Below are 20,848 nucleotides of genomic sequence, written 5' to 3' on the forward strand. Positions count from 1 at the left end.
CTCTCCTGAACTATTGCACCATATCTTGATATATTTCGTTCCTCTATGTCATCAACCACCATCTTGCAGTCCGACACTATGTGAATCCTTCGTACATAAAGATCTTCCGCCAGGACCAGCGCTTCTCGAACTGCTAGAGCTTCTAGTGTCGTTGGATCAATAATGAATCTGTACACAATAGCCGATGCTCCCAAGTATAATCCTGCTTGGTTCCTGCATATAACTCCAATGGCACCATAACCCCGTTGGGACATGGCCGCATCTACGTTTGTTTTCACCGAATGAACAACCGGAGGGATCCATGCCGATACTGCCGGCTGTAGTGGTCTCGACGAAGCCCCCGGACCCTTCAATTTCATCACCTGCAGCTCAGAAAGGTAAGATGTGATGAAGCAATGGACTGAATGCGGCGACTAGAAGATATCCTCATGGATTTCTTTCCTTCTGGCTCCCCAAATGGCCCAGAGGGTGACCACCGCATGGACAAAATCGTCAGTGGACAATATCTCGTGAAGAGCAAAAATCCACTCTTTTGCACTGTCCTCGTTGTGTTCGCATATGCACTCCACCGTGTTGTCTGGCGTGAGGGCCCAAACGCTCCTTGCCATCGGGCACGTAAGTAGAGCATGATGCCAAGTATCTCTCGCCCCACACAACATGCAGGTTTCTGTCGTTGCCATGTTCTGATGATTCAGAAGAACCCCACAGGGTATTGATTGCCTTGCTAACCTCCACACGAACACACGCAAATTTGAAGGTACCTGTATATGCCAGATTGATGTCCACTTATTACTCTCATTTTGTGCAGTCGATGTATCTGCCTTCCCAGCGATCCAGCTCTCCCTGCTGATTTTTGTGCGCATAATCATCCGATATGCAAAGCGCACAGTAAAGTCCCGCCGACTCTCCTCATGCCATGCCCAAAAATCAGTTACTCTCCTTGTGCAAAATGGGATCTTAAGTATCTCAGCCGCATCAAAATGAGTAAACACCCCTCGTACCAGCTCCTCCTTCCAAACCGCTGTCATTTTATCAATAAGTTTAGAAACCAACACTGGTGGATTAGGAACCAGAGACGTAATGGGTCGTTTGAAGTTGTCTCTAGGTATCCAATTATGGGTCCAGATGCATGTGCTCTCGCTGTCACCCACTCGACGAATGATTCCTTGCGCTAGAATATCACGACCATCTAGCATCGCACGCCATATCTGAGAAGGGTGAGATCCTAACTCAGCATCCAATAACTCACAGCCTGGGAAATAGACCGCCTTCAACAACCGAGCACTCATCGATGTATGATCTACCATGACCCGCCTTGCTTGCCTTGCTAGAAGTGCCAAGTTGAAAATTTCCAAGTCTCGGAACCCTAAGCCCCCAAGTGTTTTGGCCTCGTCATTATGTCCCACGCCACCTAGCTCGGCTTTCTCTTGCCATTCTTAGCTACCCACCAGAACTCTCTTATGATAGACATGACATTCTCACGCAACCCACGTGGTAATCTGAAACATGACATGGAAAAAACAGGGATAGCTTGAGCCACTGATTTAATTAATACCTCTTTTCCCGTTGTGGATAAAAGTTTCTCCATCCATCCCTTTATCTTCTCCCAAACTCTGTCCCGCAAATATTTAAAGGTCCGTTCTTGGAGTGACCAACATCAGTGGGCATCACCAAATACCGATCACTTAATGATTCATTGTGGACTTGTAAAGAGTTCTTGATAGCCTCTCTAATCACACAGGGACACCCTTTGCTGAAGAAAATAGAGGACTTCTCATGGTTTATTCTTTGGCCTGATGCACTAGAATATGTATCCAGTAGGTTTGACACTGCGACTTCCCCCTCAACATTAGCCTTGAAAAGCAACAGGCTGGCGTCTGCAAATAAAAGGTGGTTAATGGTGGGAGCCATTGGGCCACCTTAATACCTGCTAAATTCGATGACTGAGAACTAGATTTCAGGAGGCACGAAAGGCCCTCTGCTACTATCAAGAATAAATAAGGGGATATTGGATCTCCCTGTCTGATGCCTCTACAAGGTTTAAAATTGTCAAGTTCTCACCATTGAACAAAACCGAGAAAGAAACCGGTCAAACCATGCCCATGACAACATCTATCCACTGCCTTGCAAAGCCCAATTTGGCCATGATAGCCTCCAATTAAGACCACTCTACTCTGTCATAGGCCTTCATCATGTCTAGATTGAGAGCACAATAACTGTTATTTTTTGACTTTGTCCGCTTCATGATGTTATCCGTAATCAGCCTACCAGGAACGAAAGCTGACTGCTCCTTTGAAATGATCTCAGGTAGTATTACCTTTACTCTATTAGCAAGCACTTTGGAGGCAATTTTATAAAGAATGTTACACAAGCTGATGGGTCTATACTGAGATAAGACATTGGGAGTCGTTACCTTGGGAATAAGTACTAAGATTGTGTCATTTATGCTCTCAGGGCTTTCTTCTCCCCTCACAATCTTTAGAACAATCTGTGTTACCTCCTCTCCCCAAATATCCCAATGTCGCTGATAAAAATGAGCAGGAAAACCATTAGGTCCTGGTGCTTTAGCGGGGAACATCTGGAATAAAGCAGTCTTTACTTCCTCGTTAGTGTATGGGGCACAAAGTGGTGTGTTCATCTCCTGTGTCACTTTCCTTGGGACGTGCTGAAGAACATTTTCCATATTATCAACTCCCTTTGAGGTATACAAATTCTCATAAAAGGTGGTTGCCATTAGCTGCAACTCTACCTGGTCAGTAATTTGCACTCCTAGAGAATTTTGAAGAGCTTTGATCATAATCTTCTTCCTTTTGATGCTTGCCCTAAGATGGAAAAAATTGTGTTCTTATCCCCTGCTGAAAGCCATTCTAACCGAGCTCGCTGGCGCCACATAATTTCCACCCTGTGATACAATTCAATGAGTTGTTGATTAATCTTTAATTCCACATGGCACGGATCTATTCAAAGTGGATCACCCTGTAGCTCTTCAAGCAATTGTTTCAGTTTTTTTATTTCCTTTCCGACATAACCGAAAGTCTCGTTGCTCCACTTCCCCAGTGTTGGGGAACGCAGTAATTTCAAAAACAATCATATGCACACGCAAGATCATGGTGATGCATAGCAACAAGAGGGGAGAGTGTTATCTACGTACCCTCGTAGACCGTAAGTGGAAGCGTTATGACAACACGGTTGATGTAGTGGTACGTCTTCACAATCGACCAATCCTAGCACCGAAGGTACGGCACCTCCACGATCTGCACAGGTTCGGCTCGGTGACGTCCCACGAACTCATGATCCAGTAGAGCTTCGAGGGAGAGCTTCGTCAGCATGACGGCATGATGACGGTGATGATGATGTTACTGGAACAGGGCTTCGCCTAAGCACTGCTACGATAGGACCGAGGTGGATTATGGTGGAGGGGGCACCGCACACGGCTGGAAACAATCAACTTCTGTGTTCTAGGGTGGCCCCTGCCCCCGTATATAAAGGAGCAAGGGGGAGGCCGGCCGGCCTTGGGGCGCGCCAAGGAGAGGGGGAGTCCTCCTCCTAGTAGGAGTAGGACTCCCCTTTTCCTATTCCAACTAGGAAGGGGGAAGGGGGAAGGAAGGAGAGGGAGAGAGGGAGGAAAGAGGGGACGCCCCCCCTCTTTGTCCAATTCAGACTGCCAAGGGCGGAGGCCGGCCGGCCTTTGGGCGCGCCAAGGAGAGGGGGAGTCCTCCTTCTAGTAGGAGTAGGACTCCCCTTTTCCTATTCCAACTTAGAAGGGGGAAGGGGGAACGAAGGAGAGGGGGAGAGGGAGGAAAGAGGGGGCGCCCCCCCCCCCTCCTTGTCATTCGGACTCCCAAGGGGGGGTGCGGCCAGCCCTAGGCCCTCTCCTCTCTCTCCCACAAGGCCCATGTTGGCCCATTAGTTCCCCCGGGGGTTCCGATAACCCCACCCTCCCCGGCACTCCGATAAATATCTGGTGACCCTCGGAACTCATTCGGTGTCCGAATAAAGTCATCCAATATATCAATCTTTATGTCTCGACCATTTCGATACTCCTCGTCATGTCTGTGATCACATCTGGAGCTCCAAACTATCTTCGGTACATCAAAACACATAAACTCGTAATATTGATTCCTCACATGGTAGACATGAACGAGACATGTCTATGGTTAGGAAACATAACCATCATTGATTCAACGAGCTAGTTAACTAGAGGCAAACTAGTGACACTCTGTTTGTCTATGTATTCACACATGTACTAAGTTTCTGGTTAATACAATTGTAGCATGAATAATAAACATTTATCATGATATAAGGAAATATAAATAATAACTTTATTATTGCCTCTAGGGCATATTTCCTTCACCCAGACCCTTGGGCAAGTTCTATAGCTTGGTGCGCATTTCATCCACCGTCGTACAAGGGGACCCCGGATCCGAATCCTCCATAATTTTCTCCCGCAGACCTGATGATTCTCCCACATCATCTCGTACTTGAACGTGCGCTTTAACTGACTCTCTTGGAGGTTGCCATATTCCAACAGTAACGGAGCATGATCGGACGTAGCAGCCGTCAAGTGTGACAGTGACACAGCAGGAAATCTCGCCCATCCAGTCAGCATTCACCAAAGCTCTGTCTAACATGCACCTCGTAAAACTACCTCCAGCAACCTTCTTTTCAAAAGTCCAAAATCTACCCTTAGAGTCGATATCTAATAGCATGCAAACATCTATTGCATCTCGAAAAGCCTAGATCTGAGCATTACTGCGCTGCCCGACTCCCTCGTGCTCATCTGGACGTAGAACTTCATTAAAATCTCCTATACGAAGCCAAGGCAACGAGCTTAGAGAACTTATATTTTTAGCACCATCCAAGTTTGATGCCGCGGATGTATTTGGGCTTCACCGTACACACACATCATCCTCCACTTCTCTTGCCCCCTCTCCTCCACTGATACATCAAGATGATACACAGAATAACCAAGAATCTCAACTTTTATTGAATTGTTCCAGAAAAGACCAATACCACCACTTCTACCTTGACTATGTATTGCATAAGAATTATGAAAACCAATGGAACTAGCTAAAGCTTCTACGCTACCACCTTTAATCTGTGTTTTAACAATGCACAACAAGGTAGGCGTAAACTTCCTCGCGAACTCGCGAAGTTCTCGAACCGTCGCGGCATTACCCGCACCACGACAGTTCCAACATATAGCACTCATTGGGCCCGGCGGTGCTCCTTGCCGGAGCCCGCCAATTTTAAGTCAGCCTTGCCTCGGGTACTATTCTTTGTCACGTTCTTGTCCCCCTCACTCCCAGCGCCACCGGGCCCGCCAATTTTAAGTTAGCCTTGCCTCAAGTACCATTCTTTGTCACGTTCTTGTCCCCCTCACTCCCAACTTTAGCTCTCTTGGGGTCTTGCTTTGTGCTAGGACTTGCTGGTGTTGTAGGGGGCGGTAATGCTAGTAGGTTGTGACCTGCAAGACCTGGCTTTTGGACATTCATTACCAGGTTCTGCCTAGCTGCAAGTTTAGACTCCCGCTTCCTATTGTTCTCTACGTCTTCCATCTGAGCATCCGGATTGTTTTCCGGGTCCACCTTCTTCCCGTGACCATAATCACCATCAGGATATTCCTGTCCTCTGCCGCCAATCCAGCCGCCCCGCCGGCCTCCACGCCGACCTCTTCCAGCACCCGGACCCCTTCCAGTCCTCATAAACCATTCAACACGAAGCCCCTTAAACACAAGGGCACACGGAGGGTGAATCACAGAGACGTGTTCCTTATACAAATGTCCCAACATGCCACAGACTACACACTAGTCCGGAAGCTTCTTGTATTTTACCTTATAGATCTGTCTCTTTGCATCACGGATCATCGATACCACATTCTTCAAAGGCTTCTCCACGTTGATTCAGACCCAAACACGGTAAAAGTTTCCCGTGAAGTCCTGCAATTGCTTCTCTGTGAACAATACTTCTCCCACTTTAGCTGCAAGGGACGGCACCAGGTGCTCATACAGATCAGGAACATCGTGTATCTGGGCCCAAATCTCTATAGTGTCGAGCTTTATTATAGAAGCTTCGCCACCCCGTCATATGGTTTTATGATCACAGCATCACCTCGAAAGTGCCAAGGCCCATCTTGCATCACACATTCCCAGTCCCCCAAACAAGAGAACTGAATTGTGTACAAATTGTCCTCCAAAGGACTGAACTTCACCTCCTGTGTGAGATCCCACGCCGCACGCATATTTTTGTACAACCAGTATTGGCTATAGGGTTTCCCAAAGTGCACTCGAGCCACAGCAATCCACCGCGCCACTTCTGCAGGTGCTTCCTTCTCATCGAAAACCACATTGTCCAGATCCTCTTCCCTCAGACCCAACTCCTCCGTCAGCTTTGCCACATCATCTGCAGAACTCTCACCACCGGCCCCTGACACCATTGTAGTTGACATCGTGATCCCTAACCCGCACAACAGATCGGGTTTTCTCGGAGCAGCCCTAAGCCCTCCGCTCCCCACATCCCCCGCACGGTGGAGGCGCTCACGGACCAAGCAGGACGGTTCCACTGGGACTATGCGCTTCACTCACTCTACCAGCGCGCCATGGTGACCGGCCCGACGGGCCGCCCCCGCGTCCCTCTCCTCCTCCTCCCAGGCCGCCAGCGGCAGCTTGGCTGCCGTCGAAGGAGGAGGAGGAGAAGCTGCATAAGAGCAACTCTAGCAGACCCCGCAAAACACCCCGGCCCGCAAAATAACCACCAAATTGCGGGTCGCGGCCAGAAAATCTGCACGAGCAGACCCCGCATCCCGCCCCGGCCCACAAATTTTTTTGCGTGGCGCGGCAAATCTTCTTCCCCAACCTCTATCTTCACGGGCTGGGAGGCCGACCCGAGCTCAACCCCTATCCCACGTGAGATTTGGCGAGAGGGACATTTCCGCGTGGCCCTTCCCGCTCCCCGCACCCTCCGCCACCATTGCCCCCACTCAGCAAGCTCCGGCTGCTCTTCCCCGGCCGCCTGTCGCCGCCATGGACCCCCTGCTGTCCCCCGTAACCGTCGAGGTCGACCACTCCCCTTCCGCTCGGGCGGATCTCGTCACCGGCCAAGTTGGCCCCGCCGCCGTCAACCAAAGCCCAAGCGCGCCTGCACGCAAGCGGCAGGGCAACTTTGTCGTGTAGGGCAGGAATCCGGCCGCCCCCGCCGCAATGGCCCATGCTCCAGGCGCCAACGCGGCAGCGCAATCCCAGCCGGCGGGGAAAGTCGGCAAGGTCGCGCGGGCGTAAAGCGGAGGAAGGTTCCGGCTTCAAAGAAGCCAACTTCTTCAACCTCTCGCTCCATCCTGCCGCAAGAAGGTGCTCCGACGATGTCGTTCAACGGCGCCGCTCCCCCTGCGAGCGAGGTGTTCGACGAAATGGCCGGAAGGTATGCGCCTTTGATCTTGGCGATTCCCTTTCATTTTTCACCATTATTCTCGATAGCGCATGACTTGTTATCGTTCGCTACAGCGGTGGTTCGAACAATGGAACAACCGAGTTCATGAACTTGTTGGACACGAACGCGGTTGACATTGATCAAGCCCCTTTCGAACCATTCGAGTACAATGAAACAGAGGTCGGCGTGGATGATCATGGTTGTGCGGACGAATTGGAGGAGATCGAAGCGCAAGCATTTGAGCAATCGCATGCAAAAACTGGGAAAAGTATAAGATCGAAGAACTACATGATCTTGGAAGATCAAGCTTTGATTCAAGCATGGAGTGCGGTGTCTCTTGATGCATGCACGGGTACATCTCAAAATTCCAAGAGATATTGGCAAAGGATCGAAGATCAATACTTCCGCATTATGGCAAAGTATCCCAATAGGACTCCACGCACATTTCGGTCGCTTCAAGGGCGTTGGGAGAACATCAAGCCTATGTGCAGCCGTTGGGCAGCTTGCTTGGAGCAAGTACACAATGCACCTCCAAGTGGCACCGTGGAGTCCGACCATGTGAGTTTGTTTTGCCTTTGTTCAAATTTTGCATCATCATATTGCATCATGAGAAGTGATTGGATCACTTTGTTCACATTGTGTAGGAAAAGATTGCTCAACATAGATATAAGGACATAGAAGCTTCGGAAGGCAAAATTTTCAAACTAGAGCATTGTTGGGAGTTGCTCCAAAAGTGCGACAAGTGGAAGTTGATCGACAAAGAATCCCCACCAAAGAGAGGCTCACTTAAAAACATGGATGAAGATGAGGATGATGATGGCCCAAGAAATTTTCACAAGCCCGATGGTGATAAGAAGACCAAGGAGAAGATGAAGAGAGAGCAAGAAGCATCAAGCTTGAGGGAGAAGATTGATGCCATGTTGCAATCCAACGAGTCGATGTTGTTGAAATTGGTGGAGATCAAGAAAGAGTTGGCCGAGAAGAAGGCGAAGGAGAAGCAAGAAAAGTGGCAGTTGCTCAAGGAAGAGGGGCTGCGCAAAGCTGCCATCGAGGAGAGAAGAGCACGAGCCGCCGAAAACAAATCAATGTCCATGTTGCTCGCCGAAAAGAACAAGATCATGTCAATGAACCGCAATGACATGGACGAACTCACCAAAACATGGCATGGTATGGCAATGAGGGAAATCTTGAAGAGAAGAATGGTGGCGTCGGCCGGTTCATGCTACAGTTCCGGTAATGTTTGCTCCGATCCATATGGTGGCAATGTGGATGATTTCAGTGCGGGAGTTGGAACAAGCGTCGGAGGTGGATTCGGTGGCCCCGATGAACTCCAAGGTGGACTCGATGGCGCGGAGTGAAGATCGATCAAGATGATGCCGGACATGGGCGCAAACCTTTTGCAGGGCCCTCTTTTGCGTTAGCCGTAATGAACTTGGCTTCTATTTACGCGTAAAACTGTTTGTGTCGTTTGAATTTGAACTTGTTTGTGAAATCCTATGTCAAATGCGAGATTTGCAGTTTATCTGTTTGCGGGTCGTCACGGTGGTGTCCTAGAAGAACTTGCATAGCCGACCCGTAAAAATGCATATTCCGTGATTATATTTTTTTACGAATCCGTTTGCGGGGTCTGCATCTGTGCCAGCCCGCGCCGGCCCGCAAAAGCTGTTTTGCGCGAACTGCAAACGCGTTTTGCGGGGTCTGGTAGAGTTGCTCTAAGGCGTATCAAGTCGGTCTGCTGGGGCCCAAACCGATTAGTACTAGAGGATCCATTTTTGTTCAGCTGAATCCGGTTCTAGCTTCTCCAATTTTCTTTGTCCTCTCTTGGGAATGGGTGTGTAAATTGAGATAATATATTTGCAAAATTTGGCATGTACTCGGTTCCCACATTTGAGGAAAGAGCTGAATAGTGATAATGCGAATGCAAAAAAATAAAAAACGGCATTGTTCTAATCAAATGAACCTTACCAATGTCCGACCGGTTAAGAAAAGTTTGTGATGTGCATAAGAACTGACCAAATTTCAACGGTCACCCTCACAGATTAAAGGAGCATTGCACATCACATTCAGATTGACGTACGCACGAGATTTTTTATTTTTTTTGAGCCGGCAAAGCTAGTTTCCCGCGGTATCTCGCTGCTGCTGCTTCTTCTTCTTCTTCTTCTTCTTCTTCTTCTTGCTGGGGACCCTCGGCATCTCGCTGAAGGTGCAGGAGCACCTCGGCTGGCGGCGCGTCGTGCCACACCCGCTGCGCCGTCTCCTCGTGGTCGAGCTTAGCAAAGCGGTCGGCCACCTTGTTGCCTTTCCGGGCAACGCGCGTCACGGTCACGTTGACAAGCCGCGTGAACATCGCGGTGATCGCCTTGCACTGCTCTGCGTCCTTCTCTGCCCGGACGCGTGCCCGACTGACAACGGCGTCGACGGCCGTCTTGAAGTCACCCTCGATGGAGATATCACGCCAACGGTTCTCCAGAACCAGCTCGAGGCCGCGCTTGAGCGCGACGTGCTCAGCGAGACGGCGACAGAGCTCGTCGCCTCGCCAATCCGCCCCGCGTAGCCCAAGACAAACTTACCCTTGTGATCACGGTAGACTCCCCCGATGCTGGCACTCCTGGACTCGTCGTGCTTGGATGAGCCATCAAAGTTCAGTTTCAGCCACCCCACCTTAGGCCTCCTCCAGTTGGTGACAGAGTAGACGCGCACGCAGCCGGCAGCGACGGGCGAACACGTTGTCGTTGACGCAGCCACGCAGGGGCGGCAACGGCGCGGGGCAGCCCATGGGAGCGTTGGACAGCAGCGCGCGCTCGAGAAAGTAGAGGAGGCGTCAGCCGAGAGAAGCACATGCTTACGTTCTGAGTATTTTGAATTTGGCGCAGTGTGTCATGCGAGCTTGGCCGAGGTTGCAGTGAGGGTATATATAGGTGCTCTTGCTGACGCCTAGACTTCTTCATTTGTTTCTCTTCATATTTTCGCTGTGTTCTGGGCGTTGCTTGCTTGCCGCCTCGAGGTTAGTGTGTTTACACCTTTGGCTCCTCTCAAAGCACGCGACGTTTTAAATCATCTCTGCTTTTAACTGAGTTGCCAAGTTAATTCCGAGAAATGCTACAGCTACGGATTTTTCTCAAAGAGAAATTACGGGGTGAGGTGGACACCAGTGCCGGAGCTTGGAGGAGAGCACTTCTTTTTTTGAATTCTGAGCACATTTTTTATATATTCTGAATCATAGGCACTGTATATCAAACAAGGTTACAAGATGGAGTGTGCACATCCTGTCAAGGTATTCCACTGTCAACCATGAACCATCAGACTATTAATTAATAAGTTAGCTAAAACAAAAAAATTGAGATACTAGACATGGAAATCAGCTTGTCGATTTTCCATGCATGCATCTAAAATCTATAATGACATCTTCATGGATGTTGTTTCTCCAATTAAAGCAATGATAATACATGATCTTCCTCAACCCGCGATATGCCATGTGCACCTTCCTTCTAAAACCAAATCAATTCTTCTCTGATTCTGATTTTCCTTGGCCTTGACTACCTACTCCCTCCGTCCGGTGAAGAGTGTACATCTAAGAATTTTAGGACAAAATATGGAGTGAAGTAAAAAATGCATTGGAAAGATGCAAGCCACCATCTCTCTCCTCTTTAATTACCCAACCCCTAATGAGCTAGGTGCATGTAAAAAATTAAGAAGACCATGTGTAGATTGTTATTGGTCTTGATCACTGGTGGACCTCCCCGGTGGGCAGGGTATGGCGCCTGCCATATCTTAATTTTGAGCAAAAAAAAATTTATACGTATGCATCGATACAGAGGCTGCGCTGTCCATCGATAGCTAATAGAAAAGGCTGCGTCGTCGTTCACTCGTTCTTATGGGCCAACGCGGCCAATGGCCTGATGGGCCGAGACAGCCAGCCACCCACTAAATGACGAGTCACGGCTGGCCTGGCCAGGTTCGAGCGTAGGCTTTTTTCTCGTCTCGACCACTACTCGACCTCTCGACACGACGCTATGCGGCAACCCTAGCGAGCGGAAGCAGCGGCTGGCCCGGTCGCCAGGAGCCCAGGAGGCAGGAGCGGCGGTGGCACTGCGGTAGCAAGCGACGGCGGCGCAAGCCGGGGCCTAGGCGCCTAGCGACGGCGGCGGCAACGGTCCGGTAGTCTGGCCACTTCTGACTCTGGCGCAGTTCCGGCCAGATTGCAAGAAGATGGAAAAAAGAGGAAAGGGAATAAAGGAAAGGGGAGGAGGTTATTTCTGAACTTTTCTGAATTTTTATAGCAAATTTAACAGTAGTTATAGCTTGAAGCAGATTGTAGATTTGTAGTGACCGAATGGATGATATTTTAATAGTAGCTTAAAGCAGATTTATGGCAAAATTTAACAACAGCTTGAAGCCTTAAATTCAATGTGAATAAGCTTGCTAGACTCACAGCGATTTATCATGAGGATTTCTCATATTATGGACGTGACCATATAGTTAATAACCTAGAGCTATTCATTATCCATATGAGAAGAATTGAAGACTTTAGAGCTTGTCATGATATTACAAGCCTAGCTAAAAAGATGGTTGAACTTGAAAGGCATGTTATGTTTTCCGCTGTTTATCGTCTCATTGAGTTGGCATTGCTACTACCGATAACAATAACAACAGTTGAAAGAGTCTTCTCATCAATGAAAATCATCAAGATTGAGTTGTGCTGCAAGATGTCTGATGGCTAGCTTAATGATTTGATGGTGTGTTACATTGAGCGAGAGGTCTTCAAAAGTATTGATCTTGATAAAATTAAGAAAGATTTTCAGAAGAAGGGTAGGGAACTGCCATTGTCTGGGTCTTCTAGACGCCATTAAAAGCTTCATTATTGATAGGTTTTAGGATGTTTTCCTATTGAAATATGTCTACATTTTCATTGTATTTGGTTATTGGTTTGTAGTGAGCATTGTTAGTGTGTATTGACTCATTTGATTTGGATAAAAAAATCTAGTGAGACTTCGCCCCACCTTAAAAAAAATTGTGGTCCGCCTCTGGTCTTGATTACCGTGTAATGAGAGAGAAGTATTTTTTTTCACTTTAAAGTGTATTAAGAAGATAGAATTACACTTTTTATGAACAAATTTTAATGTCAAACATACATTTTTCATCGGACGAAGAGAGTATATTGCAATTTGTATAAGATCGTACTACATTGCGAGTGTCAATCAAGAACTGCATAAGAACACACTGCAGCACAAGTCACTCTGCTAGTAGTCCTCCCTCCACTTTTGTATATAAGGCCACAAACCCATATTACAGGTATCAAGGCAAAAATAATGTGTGCTTAAGCCAATATTGCAAGCTACCTTGGCTCTTTGTTTGTCATGTTAATTAATGCATATTTTTCTGTCCGACCAACAACAAGCCAATGCTCTCACTCCTTTTGTTTGATTAATGAGGCGCAAGCCAAGCTTCTCACACCCACATGCATGCAAGGGATAATTATGTCCTTCTTTGCTAGTACGAGGCAAATACCGTCAATTTTGTCTCGATTACCGTTTGTAGCTTTGTATAATTGCAAATTGTAATTTTGATTGTGACCTTGTATAATTGCAAATTGTAATGTCTTCCTTTGCTAGTATTGCTAGTACTAACTTGGTTCGATTCTGCTAGTAGAGATGTCGTGAGTGCTTTCTTCGATCCACGTACTCCTTGTTTGAGGGTTCAAGGTAATTAACTAAACACCGGCTATTCGTATGCTACGCATGCATGCGCGCCGCCCACGCCCACGCACACACAATTGATATGCAGTTACGTGCGCCCTCGCGTCTCCTCGATCGCCGCATTCGAGCCGCCTGATTGTTAGATTAGGCTGGTCATAGTGGGAGTAACATAGGTAGTAACATAGATGCCACATAAGCAAAAATGGTGATGTGGCAAGTAGTTAATGAGGAGAGAGGCAAATAGAGTAACATAATATGTTACCATCACATAGCGGTTTCCAATGCATAATGAGTCTACAAAGTAATAAATGAAGGCAACTATGTTACCACACCTATGACACTACCCACTATGAAGGTAGTAACATAGACTAGTAACATATGTATGTTACTAGTCTAAGTTACTCCCCACTATGACCAGCCTTAGCCACAATGGGTAGTAACATAGAGTAGTAACATGGGCAGGCAACACTTCATTTATTAAGCTATAGACTCATAATGCCTTGATATGTGTGATGTTACTCACACTAGTAGTAACTAGCTATGTTATCATATGTCTCTCTTTCTTTCTTTATTGCTTGCCACATCATCTTTTTTATTGATGGCCAACACTCACCCCTAAGCCATGACATCGCCGCGCGGGCTGGTGACAGGAGCCTTGACTCGCTGTCGTCGACTCGTTGTCTCGTCCACTCGATGACACCGCACACCTCCGCGCCCACTGTGACGTGCCGTGTGATTGCCGTCGCCGGAGTTGATGCAGCTCGCGTCGTTGTCGTCGTTACGGCCATGACCCTGCCCGCAGACCCGACCTGACGCACTGACGTCGGTCGTGCCATCCTCCGTCACGACTCTAGCGACACATGCCGAGCTCCTTCTCCGCCGGCGACACACGCCTGACGTCCCTCTGCATCCTGCACGTCCCGCGCGCACCCGGCGTGCCCGATGAGCTCGATCGTACCAGTGCGTCCCGCGCGCACCCGACACGCCCGACGAGCCCGACCGCACCAGACGCTCACCGCGCGCCGCCTTCACGTCCGCCATGACAGCCGCCAGCAACAAACGCCGGAAGGATGTAGCCGAACTCGAGCACGGACTCGAGCACAATGGTGAAATACGCCTCCTCCCAATATCAGCCGCACGCTTGTACACGTGCCCGCGGTCCCGACGCGTCCAGTGCACACCCATAACACGCACCGGGCGCGCCCGGCTCGCTGTCACGGCTTATTATTCTGCACCGCTGCGACCTCAACCGCAGCGCAACACCTTCATGCCGCCATGCCGTTGTGTGTCGTTGAAGCCGCCACCACGCAGGTTCTCCGCGGCCTCCTCACCGTGCCGCCGTAGCCACCGCGGCCTCCTCGCCGCGCCGCGCACCTCTATAGACCGATACACGGCCCGGAGCATCGTGGCAAGGAGAACGACGTTCAAGATGAATCAGCTCATGATATCAATTGTTGGAATCGCAGCCCTCTAACTACCTCTCCTCTCACTCGAACAGAGGTGGAAGAAAAAGAACAATGAACACAAAATTTTCTGGCCGGCGACGAACGCCGCCGCCACAGGGGCTCAAACGCCCCAATTTTTTCTTCTTTACAATAGTTACATGGCTTACACTTGGCTCAAACCGAACAAGTCCATTACATTGGCTTATATAGCCCAGCACACAGACGCACGCCCAGCCGTCGCATGCATCTGGCCACTATCCATGCACGCACGCACAACCGTCGCATGCATCTGGCCACTATCCACGCACGTACGCACTAACTGATCAAACCTAGCATGCACTAACTACTAAGGGCATCTTCAATGCAAAGCACTTAGATAGGCGCTTAGGAAAATAAAATAACTTTTATAAAATTGAAAAATCATCGAGGCGCCCGCTAACACAACGTTGGCCGCTAACTATAGGCGCTAGCTAACCACTGACTCAGCTGTAAAACTGGTCGTTGGACGCGTGTTTTAACTCATCGGAAGGGGAAAAAAATGGTTAAGCGCTCACGGCCAGAGTTTGCGTCGATGCCAGGCTTGACGCCAGGATTAGTCAGCCCAACTTTCAATCGGGGAGGATAGGAATCCTGGCGCCTACCCTTAGCGCCCCGCGTTGTTGATGCTCTAAGCCACATGCACGCAACACCGCGCCTCCACTCTTACTAGCCCGCCCGATCAGCACGCCATGGCCGGCTCGCACGACTCGCTCATCGGCTCATGTGCCTCTAGACTCGCAACAGATCGTCAACGACCACAGCCTTACACGGTGGACTCAGGTGCACACACACCATCGTGGCACAGCGCACATACGCCCTCAACGGACATCACCTGACGCCGGTCGCCAGCGCACGGACATGGCTTATTACCAACACTCATCCCCTAAGCCATGACATCGCCACGCGGCCTGCCGACAGGAGCACTGACTCGCCGCCGTCGACTTGTTGTCCGCTCGATGACACCGCGCACCTCCGCGCCCGCTGCGATGTGCCGTGTGCTAGTCATCGCCGGAGTTGATGTAGCTCGCGTCGTTGTCGTCGTTACGGCCGTGACCCAGCCCGCAGACCCGACCTGGCGCACCGACGCCGGTCGTATCGTGCTCCGTCACGACTTCGGCGACACAGGTCGAGCTCCTTCTCCGCTGGCGACACACGTCTGGCATCTCTCTGCGCCCCGCACGTCCCGCGTGCACCCGACGCGCCCGACCGCATCAGTGCGTCCTGCACATCCCGCACGTACTCGACGCGCCCAACCGCACCAGACGCTCATCGCGCGCCGCCTCCGCGTCTGCCATGGCAGCCGCCAGCGACAAATCCTGGAAGGATGTAGCCGAACACGAGCGTGGACTCGAGCAGAACGGCAACATACGCCTCCTCCCAACATCAAACGCACGCTCGTACGCGCGCCCGCGGTCCCGACGTGCTCGACGCGTCCAGTGCGCACCCATAACACGCACCGGTCACGCCCGGCTCACCGCCACGGCTTATTGCCCTGCACCGCTGCGGTCTCAACCGCAGCGCAGCACCTCCATGCCGCCATGCCGCTGTGTGTCATTGAAGCCGCCACCACGCAGGTCCTCCGCGGCCTCCTCACCGTGCCGCCACAGCCACCACGGCCTCCTCGCCATGCCGCGCACCTCCATACACCGACACACGGCCCGAAGCATCGCGCAGCCGTCGGCGAACTCCGCCATCGCCAGCACGCCTCCGGCAAGGAGAAAGACACCCAAGATGAAGCAGCTCATGATACCAATTGTTGAAACAGCCCTCTAGCTACCTCTCCTCTCACTCGAACGGAGGTGGAAAAAGAAAAACAGCGGACACAAGATTTTCTGGCCGGCGATGAACGCCGCCACGGGCGCTCAAACGCCTCAATCTTTTCTTCTTTACAATGTCTAGATGGCTTATACTCGGCTCAAACCGAACAAGTCCATTACATTGGTTTATATAGCCCAACACACAGACGCACGCCCAGCCGTCACATGCATCTGGCCACTATCCACGCACGCACGCACTAACTGATCAACCTAGCATGCGCTAACCACTAAGCCACATGCACGCAACGCCGCGCCTCCACTCTTGCTTGCCCGCCCGATCAGCACGCCATGGCCGGCTCGCACGACTCGCTCATGCGTCCCTAGACTCGCAATAGATCGTCAATGTCCACAGCCTTACACGGTGGACTCGGGTGCACACACACCATCGTGGCACACGCGCACACCCGACGCCGGTCGCCAGCTCACGGACATGGCTTATTGCCAACATCCTGTTGCTGCAACCTACTAGTACTACTCCAGCACCACGTCCAACGCTTCTGCCTCTTCCGTCGGTGCCACCGACGGCGGGTCGTCGCTGTCCGCGTCGGCCATCGTCGCCCGTGTGAGGGGATCGCGTCGCACATCCTCCGCATCGACGGCTACTCCGGCACCAAGGGGATCGACAACGGCAATTTCATCTCCTCCGAGACGTTTGCGGCCGTAGGGCACAATTGGCGTCTGCATTACTACCCCGACAGTCCATACGACAAGAAGGACGATTGGATCTTTCTCTATCTCGTTCATATTGCTTTCGAGAAAGTCGAAGCCAAATACAGTATCAGCTTGCTCGACCAAGATGGGAACCCGGTGCCGTCGTACAGCCAAACCTACCCGAACACCTTCAACGAAGACCCCTTAGAAATTTTTCGTGGCGGCAAAGGTTCGACGGGCGTTCAACTCATCAAGAGGAGCGACCTGGAAAATCGGTCTACCTGAAAGACGATGCTTTCAGCGTCAGGTGTGATGTCACCGTGTTTAAAGAGAAGATCTTCAGCAAGGCCATCCCGTTTTCAGAAGCTCTTCCGGGTGTCGTGAAGCACGAGAACTGAATGAGGGGATGGATTTCGCTGTTGAAGTCGCTCACCCGCTGGAGATCAAGACCATTTGCTCGCTTGTTCAGATGCCTGCGTTCGTGCCGTTCTTTTGAGTGCCAGTCCTCCTTTTATCTTAAATAATTATATTTTCGTGTTTCAGCGGAGAAAAGCAGTCGGTATATTGTAATGCCATAGTATGTGAAAGTTAGTACTCCTTTACCAGTTGTGATCTTCATCTATTAAGTATACTCCTACCTTCTACTATTTCCTTGTATGAATCAACCTGCGTTCCGTATGTTTGCAAACAAGGTGGCTTGATTTGAACATTGACATACATATACCCAGTCAGATGTTTATCAAAGCTGTCCATGCGTCAGTGCGTGGTAGCCACACGAAGGAGCGTCGACCAAACATGGATTGATCTTATTCCGCAATAGGTTAAGGAGATAATGGGAGCAGCGCCCGCGTGGTTGCATCTATCACTGCTGTAGGTCTACCTCTGCCTTCAGTGACGTGCTAAAAATTACTTTTCAACAACCCAAAATTTAATGAAGAACAACAAATACAAGATAAGACAAGTTGTGTCACTTAAATATATTTTTGACACACACACAAATTAAAACAGAGAGTTTATTATTTCTAAACTCGCTTCTTATGTGTGTGTGTGCGCTTATACGTTCATATTGAAACTTACCCACGAGCCGCTCTCTGTATATGGGCTGCTTTGCTTACGAGGCACTACTTTATGGAATACTCCCTCCGTTTTTATTTACTCTGCATATTAGAGTTGACTGAAATTAAACTTAAAGTTTGATTAAGTTTATAAAAAAATACAAACATTTACTATAACAAATATACATAATGTGAAAGTACATTTAATAATAAATCTGACGATACTGATTTGTTATTGTATATATTAATATTTTTTATAAATTTGCAAACTTGACTTTGACTAAAGCTAATACACGGATTAAATAAAAACGGAGAGAGCACTACTAGAATCATTGTTCTCCCGAGTTTCCACATACTAAACTCGGCGAAATTTTCACCAAGTGTCAAACTCGGCGCAGCGCATTCGGCTGGACGGGGCTCGTCAATCATTCATACTGCCGAGTTCATTCTATCGAGAACTCAGTGAATATATAAACAATGTTTGCTGAGTTTTAGTCTGAAACAACTCGGAAAATCACACCGTCAGACTGAATGCGCCATTAATGGAAGTGCCACGTGGCACAACTGTTCACCGAGTTTTAAATAGCCGCGTACTCCAAAAGCGCTAAGCTTCTTTCTGAACCATCAATGCTCTCTTTGTGAAGCAGATGAACACTTTTTTGGTGTAACATGATAGTTCAACACCTTCACAAAGTGCGGATTGATGAATGTAATCACATTGAGAGAGATTTTTTTTAACTTAAATCATATTTCCAGCGAGAAGAGGCCGCACGAGCTTGTCTTTACTTACGAGGGCAGGCCGAGGACACCCTCTGACCACTACACTTTCGAGGACTCCAAGTACACGAGGTTCCAGGAAGGGACGCCGCCCCTACCGGCTAACGAGGATGTCAACAACGAGGAGGCGGAGGACGAGGAGCATGATGGCGGCGACCAAGGAGGAGGACGAGGAGCTATTGTGGTTTTACGAGTACTTTAATTAGATGAAATGCTACGAGCTAGTAGCTAGCCGTTGTCGAATCCTTCGGAAAATGAAGTAGTGAGTGCAAATTAAAATATATAACATATTTCCCGAAATAGGCAGTATGGACCGAAGCTTAATGAAATGATTAAAAAACATTTCTCAAAACAGGTGGTATGGACAGGTCGAAGAATGAAGTAGTGAGTGCAAACTAAAAGATATAACATGTTTGTCGAAATAGGCAGTACCGATGGAGATTAATGAAATAATTCAAAAAATATTTGTCAAAACAGGCAGTATGAACAGACAGAGCTTAATAAAATGATTCGAAAAAGACTAGACCAGTTAGCAATGCGCTTAATGATGGACACGCTCTGTAACTATGAAAGTTATCTGCTTATCATATGTATAGAAGTTTCATAGTGATAGTCATATCCACCACAAAGTGTAATGATGACCGTAACTTGGCTAGGATTTGCCGGCGACAGGAGAGCGAGTGTGGCTAGATGGGAGCGGGGGCTGGCTGGATGAGGACAGCCCCATCGCACGATCGTCTTAAAAATGGACGACCGCTGTCGCTGACGTGTGAGCCTCAGGTCATAAATTAAGTTGACCAGATAGGTGGTGGGCGATTGGACGACTGCTAGATGGGGCCACGGCGGACACCGAGAAGACGTGTGTGACGTCCATTCCGTGTCCGCGCCGACGCATTTGGGGCGTAAATTTGAACCGCAAATGCATCGGTGCGAACACGACACGGACTACATTTGAGTTTGATCGCTGCATTGGGCCTCATCTTTTGTCCGTGCCGACCTAAACGGACGGCGGCGGACAAAATGAGTCACCCCATTAAAATTGCTCTAGGCGTGCATGCGGTGTCTCGACCGACGGACCAACGCCAGTCGCCCGACGCCGGAAAAAATTACTGTTATAACCTAAAAGGCTAACAAAATCCCGATTTGACCTCGTTTCAAAAAAAATTGATTTTGACCTCTTTGGGTGACGCCAACATCCCTGGCGTCTGGGTTGCGAACCAGACGCCAGGGCGTCTGGCCCCTGGCCCGCACTGCCCGCCTGCCCGTTGACTTGCTGACGTGGCAAAGGGGCCAGACGCCAAGGACCCTGGCGTCTGGCCCTGGTAAGTGGATAACCCACAGGAGAGTGTGTGGGACCCACCCCACACACTTTCCCCAATCGACAACCCGAGCTTGAAGAACACTTGGAGCTCCCACACTCTCTCCCACCCCTCAAGCTCCCCCTCAAATCCTCTCCAAAAGGTGCATCCCTTAGGTGGATATTTCCATCACTTTGTTGCTCTTGGTAATCTCCCCCAAATCATCCAATTATTTTTTGTTAAATCTTGTTATTTTGGTTGCATTTTATACATGTTGGTGGAACCCTAGTTTTTGTTTTCTCCCTTATGTTAGTGTGAATGGCTTGGTTAACTTTGATAATATAGTGATATGCATGGTGTGTAGTAGGAATATATGCTTGTTGAGTAGAAAGATTGGGGGTTAGGGTTAGTTAGTGATTAGGGTTAACTTTGCTTAGTGTGTGTTAATTAGTGATACTTTTGTGGACATCACCAATAATTTAGTGTTGATATGATTTGGATATAATGAGATGTATTTGGATAAACACCAATTCTCATTGAAGTCTTAAATGCATTCATGTTATTTTTAGATGGAGAGACTTGTTAATGTTCATTACATGGACAAGGAGGCATTCTTGAGTAACAATGCCGACACGGGTGAGGAAC

General features: G+C 49.2%; 1 pseudogene; it reads right to left on the bottom strand.

Moving 5' to 3' along the window:
- Positions 1-6,580: 6,580 nt before the first annotated feature.
- Positions 6,581-16,299, bottom strand: LOC123153642 (uncharacterized; annotated as a pseudogene).
- Positions 16,300-20,848: the final 4,549 nt, after the last annotated feature.

Source organism: Triticum aestivum, chromosome 7A, assembly GCF_018294505.1.
Source record: "Triticum aestivum cultivar Chinese Spring chromosome 7A, IWGSC CS RefSeq v2.1, whole genome shotgun sequence".
Lineage (NCBI taxonomy): Eukaryota > Viridiplantae > Streptophyta > Magnoliopsida > Poales > Poaceae > Triticum > Triticum aestivum.